Source organism: Leptodactylus fuscus, chromosome 5 (assembly GCF_031893055.1).
Source record: "Leptodactylus fuscus isolate aLepFus1 chromosome 5, aLepFus1.hap2, whole genome shotgun sequence".
In the NCBI taxonomy this organism is placed as follows: Eukaryota; Metazoa; Chordata; class Amphibia; order Anura; family Leptodactylidae; genus Leptodactylus; species Leptodactylus fuscus.
In genome coordinates, this window is record NC_134269.1 from 53,927,036 (window position 1) to 53,955,034 (window position 27,999).

At 45.5% G+C, this 27,999-nt stretch overlaps 1 protein-coding gene across 1 annotated transcript in view; it reads right to left on the reverse strand.

Annotated features, from left to right (window-relative positions):
- The window catches only part of CERS3 (ceramide synthase 3), a 103,956-nt gene extending 77,543 nt beyond the window's left edge, over nucleotides 1–26,413 (reverse strand). The window contains exon 1 of the mRNA XM_075273211.1: nucleotides 26,398–26,413. The gene's annotated coding sequence lies outside the window, so the exon portion shown is untranslated. The remainder of the gene's footprint in view (nucleotides 1–26,397) is intronic.
- Between the last annotated feature and the right edge of the window lie 1,586 nt (nucleotides 26,414–27,999).

Genomic DNA, 27,999 nt, shown 5'->3' on the forward strand with positions numbered 1-27,999 from the left:
TTAGACACGTATACACGTGTCAGAGCAAGGCGCTTCAAAACAGATACCATTGAAATCAATGGGTTATAAAGCCTGCCATTTATTTCAATGTGTAGCGCGCGTAAGCCGGCACCCATTGAAGTCAATTTGATCTGTTTTGAAGCGCCTCGCTCTGACACGTGTATATGTGTCTAAATGAGCGGCGCGTTATTCCGTGGGAACAGGGCCTTAAGTACTATCATGGTGTCTATCATACACCATTATCACACACATTATAGACACCATGATAGTACTAAAGGCTGCATTCACACCGAGTAACGCCAGGCGTCATTTGTGTGTAATTTGTGTGTCTTTTACGGCCGTCATAAAACGTTTACATAGAGTTCTATAGGAAAAGACGGCCGTCATTTACAGCCGTCATTTACGGCCGTCATTGTAATGACGGCCGTAAATGACGGCTGTAAATGACGGCCGTCTTTTCCTATAGAACTCTATGTAAACGTTTTATGACGGCCGTAAAAGACACACAAATTACACACAAATGACGCCTGGCGTTACTCTGTGTGAATGCAGCCTAAGAGTTAAATGTGCAGGTAGTGGCGACTATTCTGTGGTTCATCAAAATGTCCATTCTTTTTACTGATGCATCACGACAATGCAAGTCTATGGGTCTATGAGAAAACATAGAAGAGACCTGGATTTCATCCATTTTTTCACGAACTCAAAAACTGCATTTTAGAAAAAAAAAATTGCCTTGACAATCAAGGGGTATGCACGTTTCTGTCAGCCATCTAAAAGGTGGTATAAATTTAGAGAGGTATGTATAAGTAAGGGTAACTTTTAAGATGGAATCTGTATTACTGTAATGTGTGCCAATGTATCAAATGGGTGATAAATTTGGAGCAGATTTAATTTTAGCAATACTTTCTAGGTTATCTTGTTTCTGGAGGAAATTACAATTTTTGTGACTACATAAATTGGTACATAGGTCAGACACCTCCACTATTGCACTTGCCTTTCAAAAGTAATTTGAATGTTGGAAAAATGCAAAAGTCAAACATGGAGTGAAAACCGCAGCATTTTACAGTCACAGGAAAGTGGACGAGATTCTAGAGAATCCCATCCCTACTTTGTGGAAAAGTACAAGCAGCAGACACGCTGCGATTTCTAAAACAGTCACAGTTTTGGAAATAGCAGCATGTCTATTATACCTACGGTGATGCTGGCTGTTGCGCTATAGGTATAATGGAAAGTGCTGCAGTTAAAATCATGATGTGCGGCCATTGTGGTTTTTCCCGCATCCCTTTGTTACTGCAGGACACTACATGGGGCCTTAGCTTAAAGGTGCTCCAGAGTTATTTTCAAGCATCAGCCAATGGTATAAATTGGCGCATTTCACGGCTGTCTAGTATTAGGCTAAAGCCCCACGTTACCGAAACGCAATTTTTTTGTTGCAGATTTTGTTGTGGTTTTTTTGAGCCAAAGTCAGGAGTGGATTGAGCAGAAGGTAGAAGGTGAAGAACTTCCTATATATTTCCCACTCCTTATGTAGCCATTCTTGGCTTTGGCTCAAAAAACTGCACCAAAATGTGCAACAAAAAAAAGCTGCATTTCTGCAACGTGGGGCCTTAGTATAAGAGGGGAATGTATAACAAGAGTATTTAGCGAGGGATACAGTAATCTTCCAGAAGTGAAGTAAAGGTCCCAACCCGTCTTGCAATATAAAGAAGAACTTCACGTTTATAGGTGCCAAATTTTTTATTTTAAGTAAAGTCAAGTGAACGTTTTCGGTCTCATGGACCTTCATCAGACTCTGTTCATATAAGAGTAATCGTATCCCGTAATACGGTGAATATCAGGAGAGGATAAGCACTCCAAACCAGTCTCCAGGAGACCGGACCGTGCCCGCAATAGATAACAAGAGATCGTTACAAGGTAACAACGCAGTGTCTCAGCGCTTAAAGTAAGGCCTATGGCTAAAGAATGGCGCGCCATTCTTTAGCCATAGGCCTTACTTTAAGCGCTGAGACACTGCGTTGTTACCTTGTAACGATCTCTTGTTATCTATTGCGGGCACGGTCCGGTCTCCTGGAGACTGGTTTGGAGTGCTTATCCTCTCCTGATATTCACCGTATTACGGGATACGATTACTCTTATATGAACAGAGTCTGATGAAGGTCCATGGGACCGAAAACGTTCACTTGACTTTACTTAAAATAAAAATTTTGGCACCTATAAACGTGAAGTTCTTCTTTGTATAACAAGAGTAATTTCTTAAATGAGCAATGATAACTTTCTCCTTGCTGCAAAGAGCTTGTTTGCATATTGACAAAAAGGCGTTATTTCGGCAATAGAAGCACCGATTCACCGCAGTACACCCTGAAGTATCACAATGAAATATTTTATATTTATTGACTTGTAAAAAGCCTTGTGTGTTTTAACAGACATCATATTTTCAATCCCTTCTATTGCAACACTACAAGGAAACCTCTTTTTAGGCATTTATTGCCCTAGACTTTTAATGTATTAAAATAAAAAGAGGACCTTATGGAAAACAGGACCCAATTAGCAACTTGGTAAATGGATTCTCTGACCAATAATGAAAAAAGGGTCAGATTGATTAAAATAAAATTAAAAAAAAGCAAGTTCTAATATCTGACTGCTGCCGTCTGGATGCTCTGATGAAGCAAATGCAAAGAGATGTGAGAGGCCAAAGGTGTCCATGCAGCAGCTAGAATATGCATATATACTGGCATATTGTTGAAATTGAATTGTTTTTCTCTATATTTTTGGGCTATAAATAGTTACAGATCGTGTAAATCATATGTGCATAGTGTGTTCCTGGATGCATGATGTTTAGATTTTAAGTGTTCCCAGAGGTGCCCATAAATCTTCAATATCTGATGGTTGAACACTCAGTTGGTTGACTATTCCTTCCAACCCTCCAGTGTTGTGTGTGCTCTAGTCAACTAAGCATGCATGTGTTGTCATTTGGCGGAAGGGAGTGACTTAGTAATTTGCAGTCACCTCTACTGCAACTTACAGTATTTCCGCTGGGAACCAAAGCATCAAGTACTGATGTTCAGTAGAGATGAGCGAACACTAAAATGTTCGAGGTTCGAAATTCGATTCGAACAGCCGCTCAATGTTCGTGTGTTCGAACGGGTTTCGAACCCCATTATAGTCTATGGGGAACAGATACTCGTTGAGGGGGAAACCCAAATCCGTGTCTGGAGGGTCACCAAGTCCACTATGACACCCCAGGAAATGATGCCAACACCTCTGGAATGACACTGGGACAGCAGGGGAAGCATGTCTGGGGGCATCTAACACACCAAAGACCCTCTATTACCCCAACATCACAGCCTAACAACTACACACTTTACACACTCAATACCACCTCTCTGACAGTAGGAAAACACCTTGAAACATGTGTATTTGGCACTTGCAGTGAGGAGAGCTTGTCACCAGCAGTGAATTTGGCCCTTGTAGTAAGTTGAGGTTGGCACCAACATTTGTTTTGAAAATCAGGGTGGATTGAGCCTCTAACCAGCAGAGTTTGGGCAAATTCATGGTGGAGGGAGCCTCTAAAAAACCCAGTTTGGACCAATTCATGGTGGAGGGAGCCTCTAACCAGCCCAGTTTGGGCAAATTCATGGTGGAGGGAGCCTCTAAAAAACCCAGTTTGGACCAATTCATGGTGGAGGGAGCCTCTAACCAGCCCAGTTTGGGCAAATTCATGGTGGAGGGAGCCTCTAAACAGCCCAGTTTGGGCAAATTCATGGTGGAGGGAGCCTCTAACCAGCCCAGTTTGGACCAATTAATGGTGGAGGGAGCCTCTAACCAGCCCAGTTTGGGCAAATTCATGGTGGAGGGAGCCTCTAAACAGCCCAGTTTGGACCAATTCATGGTGGAGGGAGCCTCTAAAAAACCCAGTTTGGACCAATTCATGGTGGAGGGAGCCTCTAAACAGCCCAGTTTGGGCAAATTCATGGTGGAGGGAGCCTCTAACCAGCCCAGTTTGGACCAATTCATGGTGGAGGGAGCCTCTAAAAACCCCAGTTTGGACCAATTCATGGTGGAGGGAGCCTCTAAAAACCCCAGTTTGGACCAATTCATGGTGGAGGGAGCCTCTAACCAGCCCAGTTTGGGCAAATTCATGGTGGAGGGAGCCTCTAAACAGCCCAGTTTGGGCACATTCATGGTGGAGGGAGCCTCTAACCAGCCCAGTTTGGACCAATTAATGGTGGAGGGAGCCGCTAAACAGCCCAGTTTGGACCAATTCATGGTGGAGGGAGCCTCTAAAAACCCCAGTTTGGACCAATTCATGGTGGAGGGAGCCTCTAAAAAACCCAGTTTGGACCGATTCATGGTGGAGGGAGCCTCTAACCAGTCCAGTTTGGACCAATTAATGGTGGAGGGAGCCTCTAAACAGCCAAGTTTGGACCAATTCATGGTGGAGGGAGCTTCTAAAAACCCCAGTTTGGACCAATTCATGGTGGAGGGAGCCTCTAACCAGCCCAGTTTGGGCAAATTCATGGTGGAGGGAGCCTCTAAACAGCCCAGTTTGGACCAATTCATGGTGGAGGGAGCCTCTAAAAAACCCAGTTTGGACCAATTCATGGTGGAGGGAGCCTCTAAACAGCCCAGTTTGGGCAAATTCATGGTGGAGGGAGCCTCTAACCAGCCCAGTTTGGGCAAATTCATGGTGGAGGGAGCCTCTAAACAGCCCAGTTTGGACCAATTCATGGTGGAGGGAGCCTCTAAAAACCCCAGTTTGGACCAATTCATGGTGGAGGGAGCCTCTAACCAGCCCAGTTTGGGCAAATTCATGGTGGAGGGAGCCTCTAACCAGCCCAGTTTGGACCAATTAATGGTGGAGGGGGCCTCTAAACAGCCAAGTTTGGACCAATTCATGGTGGAGGGAGCCTCTAAAAACCCCAGTTTGGACCAATTCATGGTGGAGGGAGCCTCTAACCAGCCCAGTTTGGACCAATTCATGGTGGAGGGAGCCTCTAAACAGCCCAGTTTGGGCAAATTCATGGTGGAGGGAGCCTCTAAAAAACCCAGTTTGGACCAATTCATGGTGGAGGGAGCCTCTAACCAGCCCAGTTTGGACCAATTAATGGTGGAGGGAGCCTCTAAACAGCCAAGTTTGGACCAATTCATGGTGGAGGGAGCCTCTAAAAACCCCAGTTTGGACCAATTCATGGTGGAGGGAGCCTCTAACCAGCCCAGTTTGGGCAAATTCATGGTGGAGGGAGCCTCTAACCAGCCCAGTTTGGACCAATTAATGGTGGAGGGAGCCTCTAAACAGCCAAGTTTGGACCAATTCATGGTGGAGGGAGCCTCTAAAAACCCCAGTTTGGACCAATTCATGGTGGAGGGAGCCTCTAACCAGCCCAGTTTGGGCAAATTCATGGTGGAGGGAGCCTCTAAACAGCCCAGTTTGGGCACATTCATGGTGGAGGGAGCCTCTAACCAGCCCAGTTTGGACCAATTAATGGTGGAGGGAGCCGCTAAACAGCCCAGTTTGGACCAATTCATGGTGGAGGGAGCCTCTAAAAACCCCAGTTTGGACCAATTCATGGTGGAGGGAGCCTCTAACCAGCCCAGTTTGGGCAAATTCATGGTGGAGGGAGCCTCTAAACAGCCCAGTTTGGGCACATTCATGGTGGAGGGAGCCGCTAAACAGCCCAGTTTGGACCAATTCATGGTGGAGGGAGCCTCTAAAAACCCCAGTTTGGACCAATTCATGGTGGAGGGAGCCTCTAAAAAACCCAGTTTGGACCAATTCATGGTGGAGGGAGCCTCTAAAAAACCCAGTTTGGACCGATTCATGGTGGAGGGAGCCTCTAACCAGCCCAGTTTGGACCAATTCATGGTGGAGGGAGCCTCTAACCAGCCCAGTTTGGGCAAATTCATGGTGGAGGGAGCCTCTAAACAGCCCAGTTTGGACCAATTCATGGTGGAGGGAGCCTCTAAAAACCCCAGTTTGGACCAATTCATGGTGGAGGGAGCCTCTAAAAAACCCAGTTTGGACCAATTCATGGTGGAGGGAGCCTCTAACCAGCCCAGTTTGGACCAATTCATGGTGGAGGGAGCCGCTAAACAGCCCAGTTTGGACCAATTCATGGTGGAGGGAGCCTCTAAAAACCCCAGTTTGGACCAATTCATGGTGGAGGGAGCCTCTAACCAGCCCAGTTTGGGCAAATTCATGGTGGAGGGAGCCTCTAAACAGCCCAGTTTGGGCAAATTCATGGTGGAGGGAGCCTCTAACCAGCCCAGTTTGGACCAATTAATGGTGGAGGGAGCCGCTAACCAGCCCAGTTTGGACCAATTAATGGTGGAGGGAGCCTCTAAACAGCCAAGTTTGGACCAATTAATGGTGGAGGGAGCCGCTAAACAGCCCAGTTTGGACCAATTCATGGTGGAGGGAGCCTCTAAAAACCCCAGTTTGGACCAATTCATGGTGGAGGGAGCCTCTAAAAAACCCAGTTTGGACCAATTCATGGTAGAGGGAGCCTCTAACCAGCCCAGTTTGGACCAATTAATGGTGGAGGGAGCCTCTAAACAGCCAAGTTTGGACCAATTAATGGTGGAGGGAGCCGCTAAACAGCCCAGTTTGGACCAATTCATGGTGGAGGGAGCCTCTAACCAGCCCAGTTTGGACCAATTAATGGTGGAGGGAGCCTCTAAACAGCCAAGTTTGGACCAATTAATGGTGGAGGGAGCCGCTAAACAGCCCAGTTTGGACCAATTCATGGTGGAGGGAGCCTCTAAAAACCCCAGTTTGGACCAATTCATGGTGGAGGGAGCCTCTAAACAGCCCAGTTTGGGCAAATTCATGGTGGAGGGAGCCTCTAACCAGCAGAGTTGGTGGAAATCAGGGTGGAGGGAGCCTCTAACCAGCAGAGTTGGGGGAAATCAGGGTGGAGGGAGCCTAGTATTAGCAGAATTGTGCAATGCTTATGGTGGATGAGTATGAGGATGCGGAGGAATTGGAGAGGTTGAGTACAGACATGGAGTTTCATGTTGGGGTGCTTTACACAGGTGGGCACAAAAATGACGGCTCTACCCAGTGGTGGTTCATTTTTATCAAAGTGAGCCGGTCGGCACTCTCAGCTGACAGACGGGTGCGCTTGTCAGTGATGATGCCACCGGCTGCACTGAACACCCTCTCAGATAGGACGCTGGCGGCAGGACAGGACAGCACCTCCAAGGCATATAGGGCAAGTTCAAGCCACAGGTCCAACTTCGACACCCAATACGTGTAGGGCGCAGAGGGGTCGGAGAGGACAGGGCTGTGGTCGGAAAGGTATTCCCACAACATGCGCCTATACTTCTCACGCCTGGTGACACTAGGACCCTCCGTGGCGGCACTTTGGCGAGGGGGTGCCATCAAGGTGTCCCAGACCTTAGACAGTGTGCCCCTCGTTTGTGTGGACCGGTGAGAACTTGGTTGCCTACTGGAGGAACTGCCCTCCCTGCCGCCAACGTCACATGCTGGAAACATCTCCATCATATTCTGCACCAATTGCCTGTGGCAAGCATTGATGCGATTGGCCCTCCCCTCTACCGGAATAAAAGACGAGATGTTGTTTTTATACCGGGGGTCAAGGATAGCAAAGATCCAGTACTGGTTGTCCTCCATGATTTTGACAATACGCTTGTCGGTTGTAAAGCACCCCAACATGAACTCAGCCATGTCTGCCACAGTGTTAGTTGGCATGACTCCTCTGGCCCCACCGGAAAGTTCAATCTCCATTTCCTCCTCATCCTCCATGTCTACCCATCCGCGCTGCAACAATGGGACGATTCGAAGTTGCCCGGAAGCCTCCTGTATCACCATCACATCATCGGACAACTCTTCTTCCTCCTCCTCCTCCTCCATTAAACGCAGTGAAGCGGACAGATGTGTGGACCTACTCTCCAGCTGTGACGGATCGGATGCTATCCCTAACTCCTCTGTGTGATCTGCGTTATCCCTGATGTCAATCAGGGATTCTCTCAGAACACACAAGAGCGGGATTGTAAGGCTCACCATCGCATCCTCAGAGCTCACCCTCCTTGTGGACTCCTCAAAGACCCGTAGGATGTCACAAAGGTCTCTCATCCATGGCCACTCATGGATGTGAAACTGAGGCAGCTGACTTTGTGGCACCCTAGGGTTTTGTAGCTGGTATTCCATCAAAGGTCTCTGCTGCTCAACCACTCTATTCAACATCTGAAACGTTGAGTTCCAGCGTGTGGGGACGTCGCACAAAAGCCGGTGTTGTGGCACATGCAGGCGTTGCTGGAGAGATTTTAAGCTAGCAGCGGCTACTGTCGACTTGCGAAAGTGGGCGCACATGCGCCGCACTTTCACCAGTAGCTCTGGAACATTGGGGTAGCTCTTTAGGAAACGTTGCACCACTAGGTTGAAGACGTGGGCCAGGCATGGAACATGTTGGAGTCCGGCAAGCTCCAGAGCTGCTACCAGGTTCCGGCCGTTATCACAAACGACCATGCCTGGGCCCAGGTGCAGCGGCTCAAACCATATTGCCGTCTCATCGAGGAGGGCATCCCTCACCTCGGAGGCAGTGTGCTGTCTGTCCCCCAAGCTGATCAGCTTCAGCACAGCCTGCTGACGTCTACCAACGCCAGTGCTGCAACGTTTCCAACTCGTAGCTGGGGTCAATCTAACAGCGGAGGAGGAGGCGGTGGCGGAGGAGGAGGCGGTGGCGGAGGAGGAGGCGGTAGAGGAGGAGGAGGAGGGGGGTGTTCTTCTCGTGTCCCTGCCAGGAATGTTAGGCGGGGAGACGAGGTACACCGGGCCAGTTTGGGAAGCAGTCCCAGCCTCAACTACATTCACCCAGTGTGCCGTCAGTGAAATGTAGCGTCCCTGTCCGCATGCACTTGTCCACGCGTCGGTGGTCAAGTGGACCTTTGTGCAAAGCGCGGAACTAAGGGCCCGCCTGATGTTGAGTGACACGTGCTGGTGCAAGGCGGGGACGGCACACCGGGAGAAGTAGTGACGGCTTGGGACGGCATAGCGAGGTGCCGCAGTTGCCATCAGGTCCAGGAAGGCGGGAGTTTCAACAAGCCGGAACGCCAACATCTCCTGGGCCAGCAGTTTAGCGATGTTGGCGTTCAAGGCTTGCGCGTGTGGGTGGTTAGCAGTGTATTTCTGCCGCCGCTCCAATGTCTGAGAGATGGTGGGTTGTTGTAAAGAAACGCCTGATGGTGCCTTTGATGGTGCAGGAGAAGGAGATAAGACAGGACCAGGGGAGGATGAGGTAGAAGTCAACAAAGTGGCGGAGGCAGATGAAGTGGTGTCCTGGCTCGTCCTCTGGAGTGCATCGCCAGCACAGTCAGCAGTGGCAGTGGCAGAGGCAGAGGCAGTGGCAGAGGCAGTGGCAGTGGCGTGAACGGCAGGCGGCCTTTGTCCTGCCGTTGCTGCCTGCCACTGATTCCAGTGCTTGGATTCCAAATGACGGCGCATTGAAGTGGTGGACAGGTTGCTCTTCTCAGAGCCCCTAATCAATTTCGAGAGGCAAATTGTGCAGACAACACTATATCTGTCCTCGGCGCATTCCTTGAAAAAACTCCACACCTTCGAGAAACGTGCCCTCGAGGTGGGAGTTTTTCGGGGCTGGGTACGAACTGGAACATCTTGGGAGATTCCGGGTGTGGCCTGGCTTCGCCTAAGCTGCTGACCTCTGCCTCTGCCTCTAGCTACCCTTTTTGGTGCTGCACCTGCCTCAACATCCACACTACTTTCCCCGCTTGACATCCCCCCTGTCCAGGTCGGGTCAGTGTCCTCATCATCCACCACTTCCTCTTCCAACTCCTGTCTCATCTCCTCCTCCCGCACAATGCGCCGGTCAACTGGATGCCCTGACGGCAACTGCGTCACATCATCGTCGACGAGGGTGGGTTGCTGGTCATCCACCACCAAATCGAACGGAGATGGAGGAGACTCTAGTGTTTGAGCATCTGGACACAGATGCTCCTCTGTTAGGTTCGTGGAATCGTGACGTGGAGAGGCAGGTTGAGGGACAATGAAAGGAGCGGAGAACAGCTCTGGGGAGCAGGGACAGTTTGGGTTATTGTTCTGTAAAGCTTCGGAATTTTGGGAGGAAGGAAGACAAGACTGTTGGGTAATAGGAGGAGAGGAGGCAGAGTCTGACTGGCTGCTGGACAATGTGCTGTAAGCGTTCTCTGACAGCCATTGCAAGACCTGTTCCTGGTTCTCGGGCCTACTAAGGTTTGTACCCTGCAGTTTAGTTAATGTGGCAAGCAACCCTGGCACTGTGGAGTGGCGCAATGCTTGCTGCCCCACAGGAGTAGGCACGGGACGCCCTGTGGCTTCACTGCTACCTTGCTCCCCAGAACCATTCCCCCGACCTCGCCCACGGCCTCGTCCACGTCCCTTTCCGGGAGCCTTGCGCATTTTGAATTCCTAGTTAGAAATTGGCACTGTATACCAGTAGTAAAAATTGTGGGTGCACGTAACCCCAATATATTCTTTGAATTCCCAGTCAGACACTGGCACTATATGGCAGTAGCAAGAAATGAGGGTATTTGTATTCCCAATATATTCTTTGAATTCCCAGTCAGACAATGGCACTGTATACCAGTAGTAAAAATTGTGGGTGCACGTAACCACAATATATTCTTTGAATTACCAGTCAGAAACTGGCACTATATGGCAGTAGCAAGAAATGAGGGTATTTGTATTCCCAATATATTCTTTGAATTCCCAGTCAGACAATGGCACTGTATACCAGTAGTAAAAATTGTGGGTGCACGTAATCCCAATATATTCTTTGAATTCCCAGTCAGACACTGGCACTATATGGCAGTAGCAAGAAATGAGGGTATTTGTATTCCCAATATATTCTTTGAATTCCCAGTCAGACAATGGCACTGTATACCAGTAGTAAAAATTGTGGGTGCACGTAACCCCAATATATTCTTTGAATTACCAGTCAGAAACTGGCCCTATATGGCAGTAGCAAGAAATGAGGGTATTTATAACCCCAATATATTCTTTGAATTCCCAGTCAGACAATGGCACTGTATACCAGTAGTAAAAATTGTGGGTGCACGTAACCCCAATATATTCTTTGAATTCCCAGTCAGACACTGGCACTATATGGCAGTAGCAAGAAATGAGGGTATTTGTATTCCCAATATATTCTTTGAATTCCCAGTCAGACAATGGCACTGTATACCAGTAGTAAAAATTGTGGGTGCACGTAACCCCAATATATTCTTTGAATTACCAGTCAGAAACTGGCACTATATGGCAGTAGCAAGAAATGAGGGTATTTGTATTCCCAATATATTCTTTGAATTCCCAGTCAGACAATGGCACTGTATACCAGTAGTAAAAATTGTGGGTGCACGTAACCCCAATATATTCTTTGAATTACCAGTCAGAAACTGGCACTATATGGCAGTAGCAAGAAATGAGGGTATTTATAACCCCAATATATTCTTTGAATTCCCAGTCAGACAATGGCACTGTATACCAGTAGTAAAAATTGTGGGTGTATATAGCCCCAATTCTATTGCTAGGGGACTTGCAGGGTATTTCTGGGGTGAAGGTGGGGGGGCACACCGTTGGAACGGGTATCGGGGTATATATCGGGTATACGGGAATACACTGACAGTGTATTCCATTCAGGATCCTGGGAAAGCTGGGTTGCGGCGATTGAGCCCGTCAGTGCCACGTTACACTGACAAGCTTCTCCCTGGAATTTAGCTCTTATAAGAGCTGTTGGTTGTCTTCTCCTTCCTATCCTAGCCTGTCCCTGCCTACCCAGAATCTAAGCCCTAGCTAGCTGGACGGAAACCTCCGTCCTCGGTGAATTGCAAGCTCAGAATGACGCGAAGCTGGGCGGCGCTGTTCTTTTAAATTAGAGGTCACATGTTTTCGGCAGCCAATGGGTTTTGCCTACTTTTCTCAACGTCACCGGTGTCGTAGTTCCTGTCCCACCTACCCTGCGCTGTTATTGGAGCAAAAAAGGCGCCAGGGAAGGTGGGAGGGGAATCGAGTAATGGCGCACTTTACCACGCGGTGTTCGATTCGATTCGAACATGCCGAACAGCCTAATATCCGATCGAACATGAGTTCGATAGAACACTGTTCGCTCATCTCTAATGTTCAGCATTTCTGACCTTTCTACATTACCTGTCAGGGGAGAGTGATCAGACCCCATCATATAATATATTTGCCCATTCTAACTTAGATCAGTGGATTCAGTTGACTTTGTTCTAATGTGTATTCAGGCCTATAGATTTTGCTGATGTCAATCAAGTATAAGGCTATGATTAGAGATGAGCGAACACTAAAATGTTCGAGGTTCGAAATTCGATTCGAACAGCCGCTCACTGTTCGAGTGTTCGAATGGGTTTCGAACCCCATTATAGTCTATGGGGAACATAAACTCGTTAAGGGGGAAACCCAAATTCGTGTCTGGAGGGTCACCAAGTCCACTATGACACCCCAGGAAATGATACCAACACCCTGGAATGACACTGGGACAGCAGGGGAAGCATGTCTGGGGGCATAAAAGTCACTTTATTTCATGGAAATCCCTGTCAGTTTGCGATTTTCGCAAGCTAACTTTTCCCCATAGAAATGCATTGGCCAGTGCTGATTGGCCAGAGTACGGAACTCGACCAATCAGCGCTGGCTCTGCTGGAGGAGGCGGAGTCTAAGATAGCTCCACACCAGTCTCCATTCAGGTCCGACCTTAGACTCCGCCTCCTCCGGCAGAGCCAGCGCTGATTGGCCGAAGGCTGGCCAATGCATTCCTATGCGAATGCAGACTTAGCAGTGCTGAGTCAGTTTTGCTCAACTACACATCTGATGCACACTCGGCACTGCTACATCAGATGTAGCAATCTGATGTAGCAGAGCCGAGGGTGCACTAGAACCCCTGTGCAAACTCAGTTCACGCTAATAGAATGCATTGGCCAGCGCTGATTGGCCAATGCATTCTATTAGCCCGATGAAGTAGAGCTGAATGTGTGTGCTAAGCACACACATTCAGCACTGCTTCATCAAGCCAATACAATGCATTAGCCAGTGCTGATTGGCCAGAGTACGGAATTCGGCCAATCAGCGCTGGCCAATGCATTCTATTAGCCCGATGAAGTAGAGCTGAATGTGTGTGCTAAGCACACACATTCAGCACTGCTTCATCAAGCCAATACAATGCATTAGCCAGTGCTGATTGGCCAGAGTACGGAATTCGGCCAATCAGCGCTGGCTCTGCTGGAGGAGGCGGAGTCTAAGGTCGGACCTGAATGGAGACTGGTGTGGAGCGATCTTAGACTCCGCCTCCTCCAGCAGAGCCAGCGCTGATTGGCCGAATTCCGTACTCTGGCCAATCAGCACTGGCTAATGCATTGTATTGGCGTGATGAAGCAGTGCTGAATGTGTGTGCTTAGCACACACATTCAGCTCTACTTCATCGGGCTAATAGAATGCATTGGCCAATCAGCGCTGGCCAATGCATTCTATTAGCGTGAACTGAGTTTGCACAGGGGTTCTAGTGCACCCTCGGCTCTGCTACATCAGATTGCTACATCTGATGTAGCAGTGCCGAGTGTGCATCAGATGTGTAGTTGAGCAAAACTGACTCAGCACTGCTAAGTCTCTGCATTCGCATAGGAATGCATTGGCCAGCCTTCGGCCAATCAGCGCTGGCTCTGCCGGAGGAGGCGGAGTCTAAGGTCGGACCTGAATGGAGACTGGTGTGGAGCGATCTTAGACTCCGCCTCCTCCAGCAGAGCCAGCGCTGATTGGTCGAGTTCCGTACTCTGGCCAATCAGCGCTGGCCAATGCATTCTATTAGCCCGATGAAGTAGAGCTGAATGTGTGTGCTTAGCACACACATTCAGCTCTACTTCATCAGGCTAATAGAATACATTGGCCAATCAGCGCTGGCCAATGCATTCTATTAGCTTGATGAAGCAGAGTGTGCACAAGGGTTCAAGCGCACCCTCGGCTCTGATGTAGCAGAGCTGAGGGTGCACAAGGGTTCAAGTGCACCCTCGGCTCTCCTACATCAGAGCCGAGGGTGCGCTTGAACCCTTGTGCAGCCTCGGCTCTGCTACATCAGAGCCGAGGGTGCGCTTGAACCCTTGTGCACACTCTGCTTCATCAAGCTAATAGAATGCATTGGCCAGCACTGATTGGCTAGAGTACGGAATTCGGCCAATCAGCGCTGGCCAATGCATCCCTATGGGAAAAAGTTTATCTCACAAAAATCACAATTACACACCCGATAGAGCCCCAAAAAGTTATTTTTAATAACATTCCCCCCTAAATAAAGGTTATCCCTAGCTATCCCTGCCTGTACAGCTATCCCTGTCTCATAGTCACAAAGTTCACATTCTCATATGACCCGGATTTGAAATCCACTATTCGTCTAAAATGGAGGTCACCTGATTTCGGCAGCCAATGACTTTTTCCAATTTTTTTCAATGCCCCCAGTGTCGTAGTTCCTGTCCCACCTCCCCTGCGCTGTTATTGGTGCAAAAAAGGCGCCAGGGAAGGTGGGAGGGGAATCGAATTTTGGCGCACTTTACCACGTGGTGTTCGATTCGATTCGAACATGGCGAACACCCTGATATCCGATCGAACATGTGTTCGATAGAACACTGTTCGCTCATCTCTAGCTATGATCACATGGTCATGACTTGAACATGATGCGGACAAAACCTCAACCTGCCACCGTATCCCATTACAATTTATTACAGATTGATTGTTTATTGATGATGCAAGTAAATAACAGTATAGTTTTACAGGTTACAACACAACCATTAAAAACCACAAAACAATCAGTTTGTAATAACTGTGCCATGATCGGGCCAACCGTGTGGTTTATCCTTGTTGCCAGAATTGAAGCCTATTGTGTTCTAAATCTCCATGGTGTAGGCAATAACATTGCAATTTCAGAGTGTCTGCTGATACCTTTCACTGTAGCAGCGTCCATTTTGTTACCCAGTCCTTCCATGTACTCGCCATTTATAAGTGTTATGGCAGTGACACTTACATGTTGTATCATTATATTCTAAAAATCCTATAAATTATTGCTTCTTGTACATTAAAGAGGTTGTCCCGGGTGCTCCAGTGTTTCCCAGTGCGGTCCAGTCCTGCTTTCCCGATGTCTTCTTTTGCAGGAAGTCCTCACGGTCTTTGTCGTTTCGGGTCCCTTCCATTAGGCTGCTGACTGGCTTCAGCGGTTGCGTGCGGCAGGGACTTTCACTGGAAGACAACAACAGAGCTGCAGGAACGGACCATGCTGGGAGACACCTGAGCACCAGGGGCAAGTGAATATATTTTTTTTCCATTTTTTTCACCTCCTCCAGCCTAATTTAAAACAAAAATTATCCCAGACAACCACTAATACTTTTTTGCACAACCTATAAACTTGGGATTCTAGTAGCAGATTATATGGCTATTAGAGATGAGCGAGTAGTATTCGATCGAATACTACGGTATTCGAAATACTCGTACTCGATCGAATACCACTCGCTATTCGAATGTAAAAGTTCGATGCAGAACCAGCATTGATTGGCCGAATGCTATACAGTCGGCCAATCAACGCTGGTTCTTCTCCTACCTTTAGAAGTTTTCTCCGTGCAGCTTCCCCGCGGCGTCTTCCGGCTCTGAATTCACTCTTCCAGGCATTGGGCCTGGGCAGAGCCAACTGCGCATGCCCGCTTGTAGTGCGGGCATGCGCAGTCGGCTTTGCCCAGGCCCAATCCCTTGCAGAGTGAATTCAGAGCCGGAAGATGCTGCGATGGACGCTGCACGGAGAAGACTTCTCAGCGGATCCAGCCCGACCCTCACTCGTGGACTTGGTAAGTGTGATTTGATCGAACGTTGCCTACCCCTGAAACGAGCATTCAACCCCCCCCCCCATAGAGTATAATAGGATTCGATATTCGATTCGAGTAGTCGAATATTGAGGGGCTACTCGAAACTAATATCGAATCTCGAACATTTTACTGTTCGCTCATCTCTAATGGCTATACATTAAATTCAGACTCACAAATTCCTCTGAACCAACCATCATGTGGCCTGAACCTTGTGACAAGTAACTCATCAACGTTGTGTTAAAAATGATCATTCCCCACATATTCCTAAAAAAAATTCACTACATTCAGCAAAGGTGCCACGTCATCTCTTACAGGTATTCCCTACAGAAGCTGTTGTCTCTGGACATGGTTCACAATATCCGACATTCTACTATATCTAAAGTTGTGCTAAGCACATATGCTACCATGTAAGCCTTGTTTCTAGGGAAGAATATCTATAGAAAACCATTGTGTGTTTATGTATGGGAGGTATATTAAAGTATAAAAAGTCCTATGTGAGTGCTGTGCATTGCAAACAGGGAAAGAATACGGTTTTGACATGGTAATAATGTGGTAGGGTAGACATACATTGGGCCCTTTTGATCCTGACAGGATTAGGATTGGCATTGGCATGCACCAAGACTGGCTCCTTATAATGTTTATTCTCTTCTGTGCAAATACCCGCCATGTAGTACTTGAAGAGTCCGGTAATGTGCTCCAGTCTAGTGTTTACTGACAAATATTGCAGAAGGAATGCACCTTGGGGTGATCTCGGAGCTCAACTGCTCAGTATTCAATTAATATGAAACATTCCTTACATCATAGGTTATACAATATAAAAGTGAGAGGAGAGGGCTGGGGTTTGTTCAAGGGGTAGGGGGTCTAATGACACTGACCTCATAGGGGAATCTGGCAAAAAGGGAGTGGAACAGTTGGGAAATAGCGAGCTGATATTGGAGAGAATGGAGGGGGAAGGAGAAAGGAGGCTTGAGGGAGTTGGGTTTGATTCTTAGTTACAGGAAGACAATGACAGATAAGGTTAAGACAATGTTAACTACTCCCTATTAAGCCTACTGTACCTGGTCACAAACTTTCAATTTGTACACTGTTTTGAGCAGTTTTACCAGAATTTTTTCCACTGGACAACCCCTCTCCTGTGACCAGGACGGCTGCCTAAGCTGTCCGGGTCTTGACCAGGCGTGGTGCACACGCTCCTTCCTCCTTCCCAACTCCCGGTGGCTGACGCTGCCCTGGGCGGGGTTTGGAGAAGGGGCGGGGCTTGCCAGCCCTATTTAGGCTCCGGCGCTGGGCGGGGACTTCCTCTTTGATCCCCCGCCAGCGTCGGAAAAAGAAGACGACGCCCTCCCTCCCCATCTTGGGCAATGTTTGTTTTGCGGTTGGGTTTTTACATTGGGTTTTGTTATTTATTTGGTTTTGCATTTCCTTTGATTGTTATTTATTCTTTGTTTTCCTTCAGGTGTCACAGCTGGCATGTTGGCGGGACCTTGCGCCTCCCCTTCCCCCCTTTTGGTCATCTGGTGTAGACGATGAGAGGCGCGTCACCAGCTGAACATCACGCACATGTACACTGCAGGCGGTGGCAGGGCATTCCAGTGACACGCTTGTCTTGGCCTAGAAGGGGGGTAGCAGGGTTCTGATGTGTTTATTTAATAAAGCTGTGGCCGACCCCCACATTTTCACCTAAGAGAGTGTTCGTGTTTTGTTACGTTGGGTATTTCATCAGTCGCATGGGAGGGTTGGTCCCAGGTATCCACATCACATTACGCTTGGTCTCATTTCATACTTTTCTCTCTTCGGACAGAGATCATATAGAAATTCTTCTCTATAAGATATGTATATAGAGTGTACTAAAACATATAGTTAATGGTGGACCAACAGCAAAGGGTCCCTGAACAAAAACAGTGTGGGGATCCTTGATTGTTCATGGGTTTTAACAGTGGAGCATAACTGTGTGTAAGGGCCACCATGGGGCATAATACTGTGTGCAGGGGCCACTATGGGCATAATACTGTGTACAGATGCCACTATGGGGCATAGTAGTGTGTGCATGGGCCACTATGGGGCATAATAGAGAGCGCAGGAATGCAAAGGGGGAGGAATTCTGTCGGGGTCTTCGTCGGGAGTCAGTCGAAGGGAGGGGGGGGCCATGTCATAATTTCGCCATGGGGCCCCGCCGTTCCTAGTTATGCCACTGGGTTTCAGAGTATAGAAAGTTTCTGTTTTCATTGTCGTATCCACTTGCAACCGATTAAGACAACAGATTGTCACAGCTAAGATGTTCTTTAAAACTCTGCAAAATGTTTGTTTATATTTGCAAAACTATTTAACTTTTTGTTCTCTACAAATTTTAATATGGCAATATTGGATTAATTTAATGGTAAACTGATACTAGCAGGCTATTACAGTAGCGAACCTGACTAAAACAAACTGGTGATGTCATAGCAGGCATAAGCATGTTTGTGATGTCACTGGCAGAAACCCACTTATGATGTCATACAAGCATACAGTATATGAGAGATGTTATAGCAGTATACCTGATGCAAACATCCATGTGATATTAGTATACATGATGGAAATACACTTGTAATGTCACAACTGATTACCTGACCAAAGACTATTTGTGATGTGACTGCAGCTTACCTGTGTAAAATCCACTTTTGATGTTGCAATTGATCATCTTACATCAATATAAATTTGGGTTGCCATTTCTATTGTATGGAACAGAATAGCCGTGAGGGTCCAGAGCCCACAAGATAGGGGACATTCTGCTATCCTTCTGCATGTAGATTTATTTACTGAGAGTATTTGTATGTACTGAATGTATATGTGCATGTATGTTCATATGTAGTTAGTATACTGTGTATATACATATGCACAGTAAATAGTAAATGTGTATATACGTATGCAAAGCAAGTATACTCACTTGCATACATTTGTAGGCTGCTGTCATTTGCTAGCCAGAGTTGGTTATGGCCAGTTTTGCCCTGATGGTAAGTATACAGCAGTGTATAGCAGGGCAAGTAGTCTGTACAGCATCTTCCTAGCGAGCCATACAACCAATGTTGGATAACGTGTATGGAGATATATGGTATACCTCTATGAACAGTATTTTATATTTAGTCCAGTGGAGTATGTTTACATTGGAAAAAAAAACATATAAAATCAGGGGCATATATCAGAATCCTAAGCTCCTGGAATCTGTCCACATTCATGAGCTCTTGATGTCATTTTTATTTGCAATATATGTATATCTGTATATTGCTCTGTATACAGTATATCTGTTGCGTAACTCTGCTTATGAGCTTGTACATATGACACATATTATGTGTAATGTGTTGTGAGGTTTGGCTTAAAAAAACTAACTTTCTGAGGTCAAAGGTAACCAACATGAGACTCAAACAAAGGACAAAGTGAGTCTCTCCATGTGTCATCATGTTTTTGCATAGAACTGACACTCCCTGTGGAAATTTTATGAGGTTGAGCCTAGCAAACACGAGCTACTGACCATAACATGAGGAAACCAGGTAGAGATCAGCTTACAAATCTTATCTCTGATACATATGATGACATTGTAGATCATATTAATGGTAATGCACTGGAAATAATGTGCGGCCTCTGTCTATGTCACATGCAGCCCTGAATCACACTTCCTGTAGCGCCTCCCTCACACAAGGTCAGTGCTCATCTCCTCATGCTTTATTATCTCATCTATTTACTTACTACTTTATTGATCCCTGACTTTAGTAGACATTCGGCTCATGGTGCAGTGAACGCTCTCAAGACATTTACACAATTCACTGTTAAATAAAAACCAATATGGAAAATGGGAACCCTGTTTTTGCCATATGAATCAAGCCGCAAACTGCACAGACAAAATACAGTCACAATTCAGATGAATGGAGGGGCAACGTCCCTGCTTAACCTGCCACACTATTCATAAGTGCAGTGAAATGGGACCTTGTTCTTTGGATACGTGAGGGTACTCAGTAGTCAGAATCTGACCCATTAGCAAGTTAACAACTATCCTGTAGATAGATAACAAGGTTAACTACAGCTAATCCCTTTAAAGGGGTTCTCCTGGAATAAGTCAAAAATTAAAAAAAATGTCAGGGGTACCTGCCTGGATACCTACATCCTCTTAGTAAGATGCGGGAGCTTGCTTTACCTCTAGAGGTAAGATTGTTGGAAAAATGGCCACCACTCTGTATAAACCCATGGGTTCTTTGATGTTGGAGGGACAAGATTGAGGCTGGGGAAGTCATGTTGAGGGCAGGGATTGTATTTTCTGTTCAGGCTATTGATCAGGCGGAGATGATTTCTGGGGAAGTGAGCATGGCTGCACTAATGCTAGAAAATAGTGGAGCAGCTGAGGAGAGACATTATTTCAAAAAACATACCATAGAGGCAAACACGTTGCTGCATTTGACTAAAGCTAGGTTCACACCTGTGTTGGGGTTTCCGTTCGGCGGGTCTGCTTGGGGACCTGAAAAATCAAAACCCAATGATCTTAAAAACTATAATGGGTCTGCTGGGTGTTTCATTCCCAGGTCTGTTTGCAGAACTTCCCTCTCCACATTTTTCAAGCGAAATGAGGGACGGAATCCCTGAACAGTCACCGAGCACAGATGAACCCAGCCTAAGAAAATGCAGGTAGATATCAGGGCAGATATCCTGACCTTTTTATAGTTTTTATTTTTTAGCATATTCCCAGAGAACCCCTTTAGGCTAAGGCCTCACGTAGAGGGTGACAGCCAGAAAGTGCTGTGGGAAAACTCTGGCAGAAATGCATGGCATATTTCCCTGCAGTGCTTTTCACAGAGCTTGTGGCTCAGTCAGTTCAGTAACAGCCTTGCATACACTTCTTGGGTTCAAACCCTGGCTCACACCTAAAGAACAAACTAAATTCATCGAGGGTCCCATGGCAACCTCCTCAAAAATATTCACTGTCACTGTGCAGTACATACTTATGATACTGAAAGAGACTATTCATCAGGAGACTTGGTGAGGGGACATGTAAAATGTCAATGAATTAATTTTGTGGTGTCCTTTTTGGGACAATTTTTGTTTTCTTGTTTAAAAGATAGGAAAATATTTAGTGCATAAAAAGAGTCTGTTGTGGTTAATAGAGGGGGGAGAAGCTGGGGAAACCCACCAAGAGGAACAAAAAAGGGAACATTAATAGTAGACATTACATTGTAGCTCTCCTAGGGATATGTGTTGTGCTATGTAATTTTTGAAGGTAGCCTGCACACACTCTGACACTAACCTGTTGGGGCAGGTTTCATACTGCCTGCGTGTTAGCATCTACATCTAATCCTACTTCAAAGCCAGGCACATTTTATAACTGCAGACTGGGGCGCCTTGCTTCTTATTTTAGTTTTCTGCTTTTAATTGGGAACATGACATCATTTGTGACAAGAGGGGCCGAAAAATGCTGTAAAGTAACATTTAAACACGTTCTTGGCATTAAAGGCTCTATCTTAACTTCTCATTAATAGGTCCCCTTAAGTACACAGTATGGGAGCCTTCACACGGAGTAAACGCGCGTGTATTTTTGAAAAATATACGTGTAAAAATAAGACTCTCATTGACTTCAATGATATTTTTTACGCCTGTAAAATGTCATTGAAGTCAATGGGAGTCTTATTTTTACACGTGTATTTTGCAAAAATACACGCGCGTTTACTCCGTGTGAAGGCTCCCTAAAACATACGGTGACATGCAGCAGAATTTCTGCCATGTGGATGAGGATGATCTAGGTTAGTGAGGAGCAAAGGGGGGGGGGGGATATGGTCATTCCCCCATAGCAATATTGCAAATAAATTTCTTCTGAAGAATAGGTTTCTGGGTCATCAATATCAGAACAGTGGGAATCTAAAACCTGGCACCCCTACTGATCATCTCAGTTCAGCAGACATGACACTTGCAGAAATACAGTGGGAGGAATTTATTATCCCGTCAATGCCAGTTTTGTGGGGGTAGATAGGTGGCAATGTGGCGTGTCTTGGGCACAAGGTCCATTCTGCACTTCACTCACTACTTTCCACGAAGGTGGTCAGATTGGTTTGGATAGGGAGAAGATGCCTCAGCCCAACATTTATACTGTAAGTCACGCCAGTTTTCTAGAATGAGATACCGTAAGCAGCCGTAAGCAGACAAAATCCTTGAAAACCCCTTTAAGACAAGGGCCCCAAGTGGCATAAACGCCGCAGGAAAGATTGCGGTGTTTTACAGTGAGAGCAAATTGGAAAAACCGCGCTGCAGACACGATACGGTTTTGGAAATCACAGCATATCAAGTATACCTATGGAAACACCGGCGGTTTCCCCATAGGTAGAATTGAAACATAAAGCTCTGTGGGAAGAACCGTGGTGCGATACCGCCGTAGTTTTTTCCACAGTGCTTTTTTGCTGTGGGATGCCACGTGGGGCCTTAGCCTAAAGCTAAGGTCCTATGCAACGAATGTGCTGCAAAAAAATATATAGTAAATCAGACTTATAATATCTAATCACAATTTTGCTTTTTCAGGAAATATTAGGCTAGGACTACAAAAACAATTGTGTTGCAACCGGGCAATGGGACAGGTGTATATAAATAATGTCTGTATCTCCCACTGGCCAGACATCCTCAATTTGCACAGCCCACCCCGAACAGTGCAGGGCTGACGAGAAGTAGAATTGTCCACCTCGCTGTATAAATACAATGTTACCTGCTTAACCCTTTCAGTACCACAGATTTTTTTTTTTACATTAGATGTGATGAGAAATACATTTTAAATACAGCATTTCTTTTCCCCTATTTTACATGTACTTCTTGTCATCTGTCAAGACCACTGATTCATACTACATTTCATTGTATTTTTAGAATCATATTGCATTCATTATAAATGGTAGGAAATCCCCTCGCCTATATAGCAGCATTTACTGGCAACTGGATGTTGCTAACTGCAAAGAAGGCCCCAATTTGGAGATTCACAAAATCAAATTTAGTGGAAAAAAAAAAAAAAAAAAACCCAACAACTGGATGATAAACCATCAGAAACTGAGGTCACGTTACAGTAAAGATGTTTTTTTGCTGCAGATTTTGCTGGGGAATTTTGAGTCAAAGTCGAGAGTGGGTTCAAAAGGAAGCGCCATAGCCAAAAAACGATGTATATTACAGTACCTGCAAAGTGGGTGGGATTTTGGCTAATCTTAAACACACATTTAAAAAAAAAATAAATCTGCAGCGGAAATGCTGCGATTTCAAAAATGCCTGACGACCCACAGTCAAAAAGCGCTGCGGGAAAAACAGTGGCAGCAGCACATCGCAGTTCTAACTTTTTTTTTTTTTTTTTATGTAGATTGTGAGCTCCATATAGCGATCACAATGTACATTTTTTTTCCTATCAGTATGTCTTTTGTAGAAAGGGAGGAAATCCACGCAAACACGGGGAGAACATACAAACTCCTTGCAGATGTTGTTAATGGCGGGATTCAAACCCAGGACCCCAGCACTGCAAGGCCGCAGTGCTAAGCACTGAGCCACCGTGTGGCCCCTACACATCGCAGTTCTTCCAACAGCGCTTTAAACAGAAAGTTTGCAATGTTTTCCTCCGCTGACTTTTCTTACAATTATACCTATGGGGAAACCGCTGGCATTTCTGTAGATATAATTGACATACTGCGATTTCCAAGCATGTCCACACCACAGTTTTTACTGCAAAGTGGGATTAATCCCATCCACTTTGCACTTACTGTAGAACTCCGATGCTGGAAATCTTTGTCAGCTATGAGCGTCATATATGACACCAGCAATGTGGTTATAAAGACTGGCATAAATCTTCCCCAGTGTATTTACATTACGCTGTAATTCTACCTCCCAATTATCAGAAAACAATTTAATACCGTTTGTCTACTATATATTAAACTTTCAAAGAACTTTTGATTTTCTGGCAGTATTTGCAACATTAATAAGTGTAAAAGTATATTTATTTATATAGCACCATTAATTCCCTGATTCTGTACATTATTATATCAATTCCATGGTGCTGTACATTATATCAGTTCCATGGTGCTGTATATTATATCAATTCCATTGTGCTGTACATTATTATATTAATTCCCTGGTTCTGTACATTATTATATAATTCCATGGTGCTGCACATTATTATATTAATTCCATGGTGCTGTACATTATTATATTAATTCCATGGTGCTGTACATTATTATATTAATTCCATGGTGCTGTACATTATTATATTAATTCCATGGTGCTGTACATTATTATATTAATTCCATGGTGCTTTACATTTGAGGGTTTGCATACAGTACACAAAATATACAAAACAAATATAATACTAACAGAGACCGACTGGCACAGTGGGGTGGAGGGCCCTGCCCGCAAGGGCTTACAGTCTATGAGGGAAGAGGGATAGAGACAGAAGGTGAGGTTAGAGGCTGTACAGATGGTGATGTGGTAACAGTAGTGTTATTGGAAGTTGTAGGTCTTCCTGAATAGGTGAGTCTTCAGGGCCTACTTGAAGCCTGTGACTGGGGGTGTCAGTATTATGTGTCTTGGTAAGGAGTTCCAGAGTATGGGGGATACACGAGAGAAATTTTGGAGATGGCTGTGTGAAGAACAAATAAGAGCAGAGCGGAGTCTTTGGAGGATCTGAGGTTACGTGTGGGCAGGTAGCGGGAGATTAGGTTGGAGATATATGGAGGGGACAGGTTGTGGATGGCTTTGTTTGTCAGCATTAGTAACTTGAACTCTATTTGCTGGGCAACGGGTAATCAGTAAAGGGATTGGCAGAGCAGAGCGGCCGATGAAGAACAGGGGGAGAGATGTATTAAGCGAGCAGCACAGTTTAGGGTAGACTGGAGAGGGCAAGAGTATTCGCTGGGAGGCCATGGAGAAGTATGCAGTCCTGGCACCCCTGAAATAGCTTAGGCATTGTTTAGCTAGGTCTGTAATAACATATCAAAGGTTTTTTAAAAGAGTCATATTAACATTTCCAACCAGGAATGTCAATAGGAGTATTTGGACAAATGTGGATCCAGGGAGCCCACATATTGGAAAAGGGGTGAAGCCTGTTGTTTCTATTTCTTTTCAGAAATACAGTGTTCTGTCATAATATCAATCAATGAAAGGCGAGTTGGGGGGGCATTGAGATCTCCACCTCCAAGCCACTAGTAGCTTTGTGGAAAACAAAGATGTCCCACTAATGGTCTATATTTAAGTCGATATTCATTGTGCCCAAGCAGAAGGAAGGATACAGGAGCATTGGGAGTAACATTAACATCGGTCAACTATACGACTAAATGTGACTCAGGGATCAGATAAGATTGGACAACTTCAAATAAAGTATATGCATACAATTATTACTTGTTGGGCTAGGTTCACACCTGCGCCTGTTCAGGACTTTTCTCTCTGAATTTTTCAGGCGGAAATCAGGCAGAAACCTAGCGGACCCCATCATAGTCTATGGGACCGGTGGGTCTTCACACGTAACTGCTTTTTTTAAGCAGGTTATGTTTCGTTTTTTTGATCCCCAAGCGGACCCAAATAATGGAAAGCCAAACGCTAGTGTGAACCTAGAGTAACATGTATGTTCCATTCACTAGTTATAGAGCTGGCTACTTTATGCAGAATGACAACCTCTATAGCTCTAAGACACAAAAAGCATAAGATGCAATCCATTAATGAGTTGTAAAACGTCTCGGAGATTTTTTTCACAGATAATGGATTGTTAATTATGTAGCTGTGACATTTCTTTGGCAGTGCAATGAGTTGTGTGCAGTCATTTACATTACACGTAATGCTTAATGCTGAATCAGGTAGTTAAAATAAATAATTTGCATATTTGTCATGAATTATTTATTGGATACTTGGTTGCTGTATTTCAAATTGCTGTAGAGCTTATAAAAGTAATAGCAATTTATTAATCAATGTGGCAGATTACTTAAAGGTTTTTTAGGGCTTTTGATATTGAAGGCCTACTCTGAGGATAGGTCATCAATAGCAGATAGGTGGGGGGTCTGATATTAGGTATCCCTAGCGATCAGCACCAGAACTATAGACTGGATTGCTCCAGAGGCAGAAAGCTCTGTCCATTGTGTATTGGCCATGGCAGATTACTACTACTACTACATCTCATAACATGGTAGAGCTACTCCGTATACTGTGTATTTGATGGCCGCTGATGGTAGGAGGTGCTGGGTTTCAATTATGAAATTTTGGAAAGCACCTACCAATTATTCTAGGTTCCTTTATCATACGGGACATTGTTATACTCATGACGGTCTTTACTCCAATGTAGTGACTAGGATCTTCTTTCACTTAACATCACAGACGTGAACGTGCCACCGAATTCACTCATAGCAATTGCTCCTGATCTTTCCTTTATAAAACTCAAAAATGTTATTTATTTCAGATTCTTTCATCAATGTATCCACAAATACGCACTAACAGTCTACGTTCAAAGTCACTTTCTAAGCAGGGAATCACATGAACAAAGTATCCTGTTTTGTAAGTTTGCAAACTCTCCCCTACCTGTGTAATGTCAGACCGGTGGAGGTAAGAGCACAGCCGGCAAAGCTCACAGAAACAGACCAAATGTAGAAAACTGCAGGGAAGAACAGACAAACAGCTCCCGGACCTGATCTCACAGGTGAGGATTCCCATGTCAGGTGGACACACCCTTATTCTCTGACAGTCCCACCCCAATACTGTCTGGCCCTACAGAGGCTTACGCAGCATTCCATACAATTACTTTGTCTTCCACACTGTATACATAGTCTGCCAAAATGACAGATGACCTTATTGTACCAAAATATAGAAAAGGTCATTAGAAGTCAGGGGATTGTATCTGCAATATCAAAGAAGCACTGACATTATTTTAGCTACCTGCTTACAAAATGCATGAAACAGTCGTAAATGTGTGGTCAAGGATTCTGGATGCTGTACTTATTGGACTCTGATTCTGAAATGTAACTTTTTTTCAGATTCATTTTTTAAAAAGTCTTCTTTGTAACAGCAAAATGAGCCTTTTAAAGGGAATCTGTCAGGTTGTTTCAGACCATTAAACTGCAATCATGACATTAATGGGATTGTCCAGGAATTAGACAATTTACAGAGGACGCTGGGAAAGGTGTAGCATAAAAAAAAAATTCATAGATGGCATTCACACGGAGGAAGTTGGAGCTGAATCTGGCACGATAATGGGTTCCGTTTTCTGCGTGGAACCCATTGAAATCAATGGGAGTCTTTTTGTCCCATTGATTTTTACACTAAGGCTGAGTTCACACAGAGTTTTTTTGGTCATGATTTTGAGGCCGTATCCGCCTCAAAATTTTGACCAAAAAGATGGCTTCCATTGAAATCAATGGGAGCTGCTAAGGAGTTTTTTCCGAGAGCTGTTTCTTCCAGTTCCCGGAAAAAAGAAGCGACATGCTCATTCATCAGGCTGAGTCAACTCGCGATTCGGCCTGAAGACATTCCCTCCTCCGGACTAGGCCTATTCATTGGGCCTAATCCAGAGCGGAGTGCGTGGCTGGATGCTGGTACAGTGCACTGGCTTTTGGTCACGGCTACCCAGCTTTTGAATGGAGGCCGCCTCAGGTTCCGGTCCAAAAAACTCTGTATGAACTTACCCTTAGGCTGAGGCCCCACGTTGCAGAAACACAGCTTTTTTGTTGCAGATTTTGATGTGTTTTTTTGAGTCAAAGCAAAGAATATCTACAATAGGAATTGGAAATATATATGAAATTCTTATACTTCTACTTTCTGCTTAATCCACTCCTGGCTTTGGCTCAAAATACCGCAAAAAAATCTGCAATTAAAAATAAAAACAAAACAAAAAAAAACTGCAATTCTGCAATGTTGGGCTTCAGCCTTAGGCTAAGGCCACGCTGCGGGAAAAACGGCGGTTGGAACGCATCGTGGTTCTTCCTGCAGCACTTTGAACTGAAAGTTCACTGAGTTTTCCTCCGCGGACTTTCTGTTACCATTATATTTACGGGAAAGCCTCTGGCATTTCTATAAATATAATTGACATGCTGCGATTTCCAAAACCGCGCCGCAAAGTGGGCATGAGACTCGCATGAATCCCATCCACTTTGCAAGTACTGTAAAACTCCGCGTTTTTTCCCGCGG